Below are 11,117 nucleotides of genomic sequence, written 5' to 3' on the forward strand. Positions count from 1 at the left end.
AGATACAGAGTGCCGATTGGTGTATTCACAATCCCTTAACTAGACATAAAGATTCTCCAAGTCCTCACCAGATGAGCTAGATACAGAGTGTCCATTGGTGCATCCACAAACCCTGAGCTAGACACAGGGTGCTGATTGGTGTGTTTACAAACATTGAGCTAGATACAGAGTGCTGATTGGTGTATTTACAATCCCTTAGCTAGACATAAAGGTTCTCCAAGTCCCCCCTAGACTCAGGAGCCCAGCTGGCTTCACCCAGTGGATCCCGCACTGGGGCCACAGGTGGAGCTGCCTGCCAGTCTGGCGCCGTGTGCCCGCACTCCTCAGCCCTTGGGCGGTGGATGGGACCGGGTGCCATGGAGCAGGGGGCAGTGCTTGTCGGGGAGGTTCAGGCTGCACAGGCGCCCACGGTGGCGGCGGGGAGGCTCAGGCATGATGGGCTGCAGGTCCCGAGCCCTGCCCCGCTGGGAGGCAGCTAAGGCCCGTGAGAAATCGAGCACAGCGCGGTGGGCCGGCACTGCTGGGGGACCCGGCGCACCCTCCGCAGCTGCTTGCCCGGGTGCTAAGCTCCTCACTGCCCGGGGCCGGTGGGGCCGGCCGGCCACTCGGGGTGCGGGGCCCGCCAAGCCCACGCCCACCCGGAACTCTAGTTGGCAGGTGCGCAGCCCCAGTTCCCGCCCACGCCTCTCCCTCCACACCTCCCCGCAAGCTGAGGGAGCCATCTCCGGCCTTGGCCAGCCCAGAAAGGGGCTCCCACAGTGCAGCGGTGGGCTGAAGGGCTCCTCAAGCACGGCCACAGTGGGCTCCGAGGCCGAGGAGGCGCCCAGAGTGAGCCAGGGCTGCGAGGGCTGCCAGCATGCTGTCACCTCTCAGCTGCACCTCTTGAAGAGCAAAAAAAACTCTTCGTACGTGCTATACAGGATTTGTTATTGTAATAATTATTATTATCAATGTATTTAAATCCACAGATACCTCCCCTGGAGGATCTTCCTCTAACCCGCCTACAACCCTCTCTCTGTGATTAGGGGCCTGAGCAAAGCCTGAGAAGGGACGCGCAGGACAAATTTGCGGGGAAAGAGAGAAGATTGGGCAAAAATTTGTCATGAGAACAGCCTTTAACCTGTCCCTTCAATACATTTGCTGCCTCAGGAAGGAAGAGGCCACAAGGAGCTCCTGGTTTCTACTACAGCCTCCAGAGTCTCTAATTCCATCCCCAAGGATGGTGTGGGCAGCATGGTTGGGGGGCATCCACTGTCTTCAGTGGCCCCACTCTGGAGCCTCCCACACCACACTGTGGGCACTGTGGACATTCAGTAAGTATGTGATGCTGATGATCTTGAAGGTTCTCAGAGGCTGGCTGATTATTCCTGTCTGTGTATTCACACTTGGTGCTTGTTGATTAGTTAAGGATCAAGGATTCCAATTTTTTTTTTTTTTTTTGGAGATAGGGTCTCACTCTGTTGCCCAGGCTGGAGTGCAGTGACGTGATCTTGGCTGACTGTAACCTCCGCTTCCTGGGTTCCAGTGATTCTCCTGCCTCAGTCTCCCTAATAGCTGAGATTACAGGCGTGAGGCACCACACCTGGCTAATTTTTGTGTTTTTAGTAGAGATGGGGTTTCACCATTTTGGCCAGGCTGGTCTTGAACTCCTGACCTCAGGTGATCCACCTACCTCGGCCTCCCAAAATGCTGGGATTACAGCTGTGAGCCACTGTGTCCGGCCAAGGATCCCAATTTTGAGGAGAGACTGGTATCATGAGTTCAACCAACCAGCAGGCTTCCGGTGAGCACAGTGAGCCAGAATGATGGCTTGTGGCTTCATTCAACCAGTAGAATCACAGCAATAAAAATACTTAATACATCTCCTATTCCAGGTTCTGTTCTAAATGATATACACACATATTAATTGAGTTAGTTCTCAAAGCAACCCTATGAACTATGAATCTGTCCATTTTACAGATGAGGAAATAGAGGCACAGAGAGATTAAGAGACTCGCCCAAGGTCAGAGTTCAGAGTTTGATTCCAACAGTATGTGTTTAAAGCTGGTATGCTAGATTGCCTCTTAAAAATTGTGCAATTCATCCTTAACATTTAAAGGTATCTAAATATGAGCAGGAGGTGGTACTTAAATAATAGAAATAATTGAGAGTAAGATTTAGGGACTAGAAAGTTCAGGTAACATAGAATGCTAAGCAGGAAGGAACCTGAGACATACCGGGGCCATAAATTTTCAAACTGGATTCTGAAGAGTCCTAGGATTCTTGTGGTATCTCTGGATCTGCTTGTCCAGGAGTGAGGGAAATCTTTGGACTCCACCACCCCAATTCAACCACAGCACCCACCAGGATCTGTTTCACAGGGTGTTCCTGTGCAGAAGTCACAAGCCCAAGTTTGGCTGGACCACAGCCTCAGATTGTCAGGGAAGTTCGCAAATGGCTTTGAAGTGGCTGAAAATATTACTGGGTTTCCTTTCCATGATATTGTCTCTAGAAAACCTTTCGGGGGTTGATTCTATAGGGATTTGTGTCTTTCTTTTTGTTTTTCTTTTTACCATTTTGCAACTCTGAACTCTGTTGACACAAGAGTTAACTTACGTAGCAAGTGATTTCTGCCCTGTAGAAGACAACATTTTTGTATCTATTAGCAAATTAGTTTCTACATTCCTGATTGTGCATATGTGTGTCTGTTCTGTGGATTCTTCTTTGAATGCAGTTTTATGTCATACTGGTTATCTCAACTGATGAGTTAGATAAAATCTTTTTTTCCTTTTTTTTTTTCTTTTGAGACAGAGTCTTTCTTTGTCATCTAGGCTAGAGTGCAGTGGCGTGATTTCGGCTCACTGCAACCTCTGCCTCCTACGTTCAAGCGATTCTCCTGCTTAGCCTCCCCAGTAGCCGGGATTACAGGCGTGTGTCCCCACGCCCAGCTAATTTTTTTATATTTTTAGTAGAGATGGCGTTTCACCACATTGACCAGCCTGGTCTCGAACTCCTGACTTCAGGTGATTGGCCTGCCTCGGCCTCCCAAAATGTTGGGATTACAGGCATGAGCCACCACGCCCGGCGAGTTAGATAAAATCTTTGTGACACCTCCATTTATGTTTATATGTATATGGCAGTCATAACTTTAAGAAACTTATCCTTTAACAAGATGGTCTTCCTGCATTCATTCTGGCCTCCTCCTATTCTTGCCCCCTATCCAGTCCATTCTCCGTGAAGGAGCTAGAGCCATCTTTGCCAAGAGCAAACCTGATCATACTCCTCCTCAGCTTAAAACTGATATGCAGTATAGCCTGCTGATAGCAGTGCAGACCTCGCGTCTGCTAGGACAACTGGATGCCATCATCCTGAATCGGACACCTCACCTGACATCAAACAGCAGGACAGGGCCCAAGGCCCTTAGGTGCCCACAACACACTGATTGATCAGCCCAGATCTCACCAGCATCACTCACTTGCCTTTCTAATTTGGGACAGAGAAAGTTTGTGAGTTTTATTTTGTCTTTTTTTTTTCTCCAGATTCTCCAGATCTATTCCCTTTCCTCTCCCCAAAACCTCATTCCCCAGAACCTAGATTCTGTGCCAAATTGGGTTTCCAAGCCTAGCAGTATAAAACAAAAAAACAAACAAACTCCTACCCAGAGCTCAATCTTTGGTCTCTTATCCTTTCTTTTTTTTTTTTCCTTTAGTAAAATCTCAGTGCTGCCAGGAGCAGTGGCTTCTGCCTATAATCCTAGCATTTTGGGAGGCTGAGGTGGGTCTTGGTGCAAGGTGGAATCACTTGAGGCCAGGAGTTCGAGATCACCCTGGCCAACATGGTGAAACTCTGTCTGTACTTTAAAAATACAGAAAATTAGCTGGGTGTGGTGCATGTGCCCGTAATCTCAGCTAGTAAGGAGGCTGAGGTGGGAGGATCACCTGAGCTTGGGAAGTTGAGGCTGCACTGAGCTGTGATCCCGCCACTGCACTCCAGCCTGGGTGACAAGAGTGAGTGAGACTCTGTCAAAAAAAAAAAAAAAGAAAAGAAAAAAACCCTCAGTGCTCTCCAGTCCCCTTAGAATAAAAGCCAAAATCCTGGAAAAGGCCTCCCTGAAAGGTCTCACATGATCTAGCCCCTGCTTGCCTCTGTTCTCACCCTTGCCCTCTTCATTCCAGCTACTCTGACCTTTGGCCCACCCTTTCCAGACCCAGCCTCTTCCCATTTTGTGTTAGGACACTGTGACACCCTCTCTTTCTCCTCCTCCTTGCCATTGTCTGGCGGAAACAAAACAAAACAAAAATAACATGTATTCATTTTCAAGTCTCTTGCTAAACCTTACCTTGCTGCCTCAAAAAGACCTGGTTGGTTTCCCACCTCCTTCCCTCATAGGATCCCCTAGCACCAGAACTTCCTAACAGCCAGTGCAGTGATGATTATTTAATGATTTAGCTATTTATATCTAGGGGTGGAATGTCTCTCTTTCCCAAGAGGCCAAAAGCTCCAAGAGGCAGGACTCAGATCAGTTGTTTACTACTTTGTCCCTTCTGCTTTGCTTGGTGCTTGCATATAGGAGGTACTCGATACAACCATTTTTTTTTTTTTTTTTGAGACAGAGTCTTGCTCTGTCACCCAGGCTGGAGTGCAATGGCACAATTTTGGCTCACTGCAAGCTCCGCCTACCAGGTTCACGCCATTCTCCTGCCTCAGCCTCCGGAGAAGCTGGGACTACAGGCGCCCGCCACCACGCCCGGCTAATTTTTTTTTTTTTTTTTTTTTTGTATTTTTAGTAGAGACAGGGTTTCACCGTGTTAGCCAGGATGGTCTCGATCTCCTGACCTCGTGATCCACCCGCCTCGGCCTCCCAAAGTGCTGGGATTACAGGCGTGAAGCACCGTGCCCGGCTGCCAGGCTGATCTTCCTTTGTACTACTTTGCCATTAATCCCTGAAATAGAAATGCTCCTGATGTATCTCAAAATCCAAACAGTCTGGCAGTTCCTCAAAAGGTTAAACATAGAATAACTATAGGACCAATCGATTCCACTCCTAGGTGTTTACACAAGAGAAATGAAAACCTATGTTCACACAAAAACTTGTATAAGAATGTTCGTAGCAGCTTTATTCACCAAAAGCAGAAAGCAGAAACTACACAAATGTCCACCCACTGATTATTGGATCAACAAAATATGCTACCATATATCCATACAATGGAATAGTATTCAGCCCTAAAAAGAAGTGATATACTGATACATGTTGTATCACGCATGAACCTCAAAAACATTATGCTAAGTGAAAACATGCTAAGCCAAACATAAAAGATCATAGATTGTATGACCCCGTTCATGTGAAATATCTAGAACAGGCAAAGGCATAGAAATAGAAGGTAGATGAATGGGGCTGGGGGGTTGGGAGGAAATGAGATTAACTATTGGGTCTACTGACGGAGCTTTTTAGGGGGTGATGAAAATGTTCTAAAAATGTGTTGAGAGTTGAACAATTCTGTAAATATGCTAAAAACCGTGGACTGTACACTTTGAATGAATTACACAATATGCAAATTATATATCAATAAAGCTGTTAATTATTATTATTATTGTTTTTTTGAGACAGAGTTTCGCACTGTTGCCCAGGCTGGAGTGCGGTGGCATGATCTCGGCTCACTGCAACCTCCACCTCCCAGGTTCAAGCGATTCTCCTGCCTCAGCCTCCCAAGTAGCTGGGGCTACAGGTGCTTGCCACCACACCCGGCTAATTTTTTGTGTTTTTAGTAGAGACAGGGTTTCACCGTGTTAGCCAGGATGGTCTCGATCTCCTGACCTCGTGATCCGCCTGCCTCGGCCTCCCAAAGTGCTGGGATTACAGGCATAAGCCACTGCGCCCGGCCTGTTAATTATTTTAAAAAGCAGTAATTTCTAACCTTATTGGGTTAAGATTTCTGGGAGAATGGGAAAGCTGTAGAGTTTCTTTTGATCCACCTCCATCCTCACCCACCTCAGCCATGAAAAATCCACATATGCTTATATATAAAAGTTTCATAAAAAATTAGGTGATTCCCAGTCTGAAGCCCATTTATTGACTCCCTAGACATCTACAATCCCCATAGAAACCTGTGTTGATAAAACTATCACTAGTAACTGTTAGCTCGGGTGCACATCTGAAAGAATTTTTTTTTTTTTTTTTTGAGACAGGGTCTTGCTCTGTTACCCAGGCTGGAGTGCAGTGGTGTGATCACAGCTCACTGCAGCCTCAACCTCCCAGGATCAAGTGATCCTTTTGAGTGGGTGGGACTACAGGCAAGAGCCACAGTGCCCTGCTAATTTTTAAATAGTTTTTGTAAAGACAGGGTCTTGCTATGTTGCCCAGGCTAGTCTTGAACTCCTGGGTTCAAGCCATCCACCCACCTTGGCCTCTAGAACTGCTGGGATTACAGGCAGGAGCCACCATGCCCAGCCTAAAATATTTTTTTTTCCCATCCTTGTCATAGTCACTCTTCGCCCCCTCCTCTTCTTTCTTCAGAAGCTGTTTTGACATCCTTTCTCCATCAGTGTGGTAGGAAGAGTTTTAAGACAGTTCCCATGACCTTCGCCTTCCGGTATTGGGGCAAAAGGAGGAGATTATCTGGGTGAGTCTAATTTAATTGCAGGAGCCCTCTGAAAGCAGATAATTTCTCTAGCTGGTATTGGAAGAGAGTCAGACTCAAAGCCTGACAGGGACTCCACATGCTGTTGCTGGCTTTGAAGATGGAAGAGGCCGTGCAATGAGGAATGCAGTTGGCCTCTAAGAGCAGAGGGGCCCCTGGCTGATAGCCAACAAGGAAATGAGGACCTTAGCCCTAGAGCTTCAGGAATTGGATTATGTCAGCAACCTGAAGGAGCTTGGAAGTGGATTCCTCCCCTGAGCCTCCAGGTGACGGCCCAGCCATTGCACAACATGGTTGCAGCCTCATGACACCCTGAGCAGAGCCAAGCCAGCCCATGCGGACTCAGCTGCTACCGTGAGGTAACATGTGAGTGTTGGTTCAGGACCCCCAGTTTGCAGTAATTTGTTATGCAGACTAGAAAACTAACACAATCAGCCTCGCATCGCTGTGCAGCTGGCTGTGTTTCTGTTGGATGTTTCTAGAGCCACCTCTTTTCCTCATAAGATTTCTAAAATGGTTATTTGTCCCCCCCCCCCCCACCCCGAGGGTGACATCATACTCCGGTTGCCTCCGAGCCTGGCTCATCATTCCGCACTCCATGGCCTACACTGGGAGCCTCTTCCTGGTGTTTCAAAGGTGAAAGCTAAGGGGAACCTCAGGCCATTGCAGGTGAGGAAGCTGCACTGGGCTGGTGTCACAGCTCTCAGCAGCTCTGATCTCCCAAGAGAAGAAGATTGGCCTGAGACAGGGGTCTCGTGGGACTCCGCTTGGCCTCAGCACCCTGCTATGCACATGGAAGGCCTTCCAGTAAACATTGCTGGGACCGAAAGTCCAGGAGCATAGGAGCTCACTCAGATGCCCAAGTGATCAACCCTAAGATGGCTTGAAAGGAGAAGCAGAAGGTTCTAGAGCCCTTCCAGCTGACTGAAAGCCTTGTCCGTAATATGTGGGACCCTGGCTTGGAAGCTAGGGAAAGGGCTTTGAGGGTAAAACCTTGTGAGGAGGGGGGCTGATCCCAAGGGCTAGTAGCTGATCTCACAGAAGCAGAGGCTCTTCCGCTACTCCAGGGAGACCGAGATCACCTGGAAGGGTGCTCAAAGCTTGGTTTTAATCCCATCTTTATCAGCAGTTTGGAGATTGTGTATATGGCAAAGCGTTGTGACAGACATGCAGCTGTCTGCCCACCTGCCTGCTTGCAGGCTCAGCTCTTAGTCCTCCAAACCCCTCCAACCCCCTCTTCTGTCCTTCCCCTACTCCCACCCATCAGGAAGAGCTCACGGGTTTGGAGGGGAACCGAGTGCTCTACACTGAGAGTGAGCTCCTGAAGGGCTTCCTTCCTCTTCCCTCCCTTTATCCATAAAACACCCAGAGCCCTACTTCCTGCCTTTGCTGATGAGAACCATTCATTTCTGGAACAAATCAGTTATTTCTGCTCTCGTGAGTTAGTGTCTTTTCTTGCTGGGAAAAACTCCAGTTAGGCCCTTACCTTCATCTTCTTGTTCTTGGAGCGTGATCTCATGCATCTGAGAGTTGGAATCCCTCTTGACCGGGTTGTCTTGGCTTCTTGATGTGGCTATAGGGCCCCGGGTAGCCATGCAGAAGGCCTGAGATGGGGCTGGGGTGGGGTAGGGAAGGAGCGAGGGCCTGTCTGTGACTGCCAGTACCCTCCCCAAGGGGAGACCCCTTCACTCTGGCGCCTGGGAATCCCTGCGCCATTTGGATTTGTTCTCCCTGTGTCTGTGGGCTTGAGTAGGTTTGCGGATTTGTGGCTTCTCTTGTACTCAAGAAATCTGCCTAGACCCACAGAATTTCTTCTGCCCCAGGGCTGGACCACCGTTTTTAAGCATGAAATATGCAACAATATCAGAGTGAGTTATACACATATATAATATGCACATACTAGTTATACATCTGCAGTATCAGGGTGAGTGTATGCACATTTACAGCATGCACATGCAGAGTTACACACAGGCAATATCAGCGTAAGTTATACACACGTGTAAACACGTGTGTCTCAGGATAAGCTTATGTGTGATCACAGGAGTTCTGAGTGTGACCCTGAGGAGTCCCTGTTTCAGTCAAGCCCTGGAAACTTGGTGGCGCAGGGTGGTGAAGCGCAGGAGGGAGCACAGAGGAAGGAGGCAGAGGGAGTGCCTTCGGCTGCTCGCACAGGGCCTTGGGTGGTGCTGTAGGGTGGTGCTGAGGGGGCCTTGCACACTCCAAGAGGAAGTGTGTTCGGGCCGAACAGCCTGGGCTTCTCAAACACCACCTTACAGAGACAGCAGAAGACGGGGCTGTGGGGGGAAGTGTGTATATTGGGGAGTTGGGGGAACTGCCTGTTCTGCGCCTTCTCCCACCTCCCAGGACCCAGACCAGGAGGCTGAACGTGGGGAAGTTATTTCAGCAGCATATCCTTCACCCACGGCCGTTTCTGGAGATCCCCAACCCCTCCATGCCCCTCTGAGCACCCCCTTAGCACTCGCTGTCCTGGGTGTGTGAGGTGACATCTGCCCTCCATCCGCTGGAGACGCCTGTTTGGCCAGGGCCAGCCGGCAGGACTGCAGCCTCCAGCATCCGTTCCTCGCTTCGGAAGGCAGATTTGCCTTGGTTTCGTCACCTGTGAAATGGAGATGATGATAGCGTGGAGGCTTCGGGATAAGTCGGCGTGCCTAGGCAGAATTGTATTCTCAGAATTCCTTTTCTTGGGTGTGTCCTGTTAGTGTGGGTCACAGAGAGCTTCCCGTAGGGGATTTGGGGGCGGACTCACTCTGATATTGTTGCATTTTTCAGGCTTAAAGAGGGGCCCAGCCCTGGGGCAGAAGAAATTCTGTGGGTCTAGGCAGATTTCTTGAGTACAAGAGAAGCCACAAATCCACAAACTTACTCAATGCCTGCTGACTGGCGGTATTGGTGTGAGGCGGTGGCCAGGCCTGCATCTGCCCGCCCTCCCCTGGAACCTCCTTCAGTCTCCTGCCCCTGGGCCAGGCGTATGTGTTCATTTCCAGGACGAAGGATCCTGGCTTTGGCGGGACGCCCACACCACCAATTTCAGAAGCAACAAGAACTGACATGGGTTTCTGTCTGCCTGTCTGTCCTCGGGTCTCCAGCCTGTGCTATGGATTCTGACTTGTCCTTGATCTGCCCCACTTTACCTCCATGCTTCCTTCCCAACCATCTCCCCTGCGAACTTCAAGCCCCAGCATCAGATGGGAAGACAGCTGCTTTATAGACACTGCTTACCCAGTGCCCACGACTGCCTACAGTCAAATCCCTGAAACAAAGCCCTTCACATATACCAGAAGAATCTCTCTCTCTCTACCATCTATCTATCTATGTATTTATCTACCTGTGTATCTATCTGTCTATGTATCTATGTATCTATTATCTATCTCTACTATCTATTGTCTATCTCCTATCTATCTACCATGTATCTTCTATTTACTATTTATCATCTATCTGTTGATCTATTGATCTGTATCTATCATCTATCTACTATGTATTGTCTATCTCCTATCTACATATTATCTACTATTTGCTATTTATCATCTAATTTATCATCTATCTTCTATATCTATGTATCTATCATCTATCTATTATCTCCTATCTTATCTACCTACTATCTTCTATTTACTGTTTATCTATCCCATCCATCCATCTATCCACCCATCCCCCCATCCACCCATCTATCTATCTATCTATCTATCATCTATCTATCTATCTATCTATCTATCTATCTATCTATCTATCTATCTGTCTGTCTATCAATCTACTTACTTCTCTGGCTATACGCTGACCCAGGTAGACACGTATTGCTTCTTGAGGTATTGCTTCTTGAGGTAGGAAATGAGTGGAGCCCAGGTGCTTGAAAGTGTTTGGTCACTGCAGGGCAGTGGTTCTTCAACTTGAGCACGCATCAGAATCATGTGGAGGGCTTCTTAAAACCCAGAGTGCTGGGTCCCACCCCTGGAGTTTCTGATTCTCAGGTCTGGAGTGGGGCCTGAGAATTTAACTGGTAAAGTTGCCAGGTGATGCTGACGCTGCTGGTCCGGGGACCACGCCTGAGAATGACTGCTGTAAGGTGTTGTATGTGAAGGTGAGGGGTTACTGCGGCCACGCAGCGATCCTGGCAGGGCAGCTGCAGCAGTGCCTTCCCTGAGGCAACAGGAATCCGGGCAGTCTGAGGGCCCTCTAGGATCACAAGGCCAGGGAGGAGACACGGAGCCTTGTTAAGTCTGCTCCTCAGCCTGCTTTGGGGACAAAAGCACAGGGCCTCTGCTTTCTGGGAGGCAGACTGACGAGGGGGAGAGACCAGGCTCAGGAGGAGCAGACCTAGGGGTGAATCCTGACCCTGTCGTCCTGTAGCCAGGGTTCCCAGGCAAGCATCCTGCTCTGTGAGTCAGGATAATGATGCCTCACTGGGTTTTCAAAAGGCGGATACAAATGAAGTCCCTGTTGAATACATGTTACTTCCCCACGGCTCTCTGACTTGGCTTTTGCTAT

Source organism: Gorilla gorilla, chromosome 19 (assembly GCF_029281585.2).
Source record: "Gorilla gorilla gorilla isolate KB3781 chromosome 19, NHGRI_mGorGor1-v2.1_pri, whole genome shotgun sequence".
Classification (NCBI taxonomy): Eukaryota; Metazoa; Chordata; class Mammalia; order Primates; family Hominidae; genus Gorilla; species Gorilla gorilla.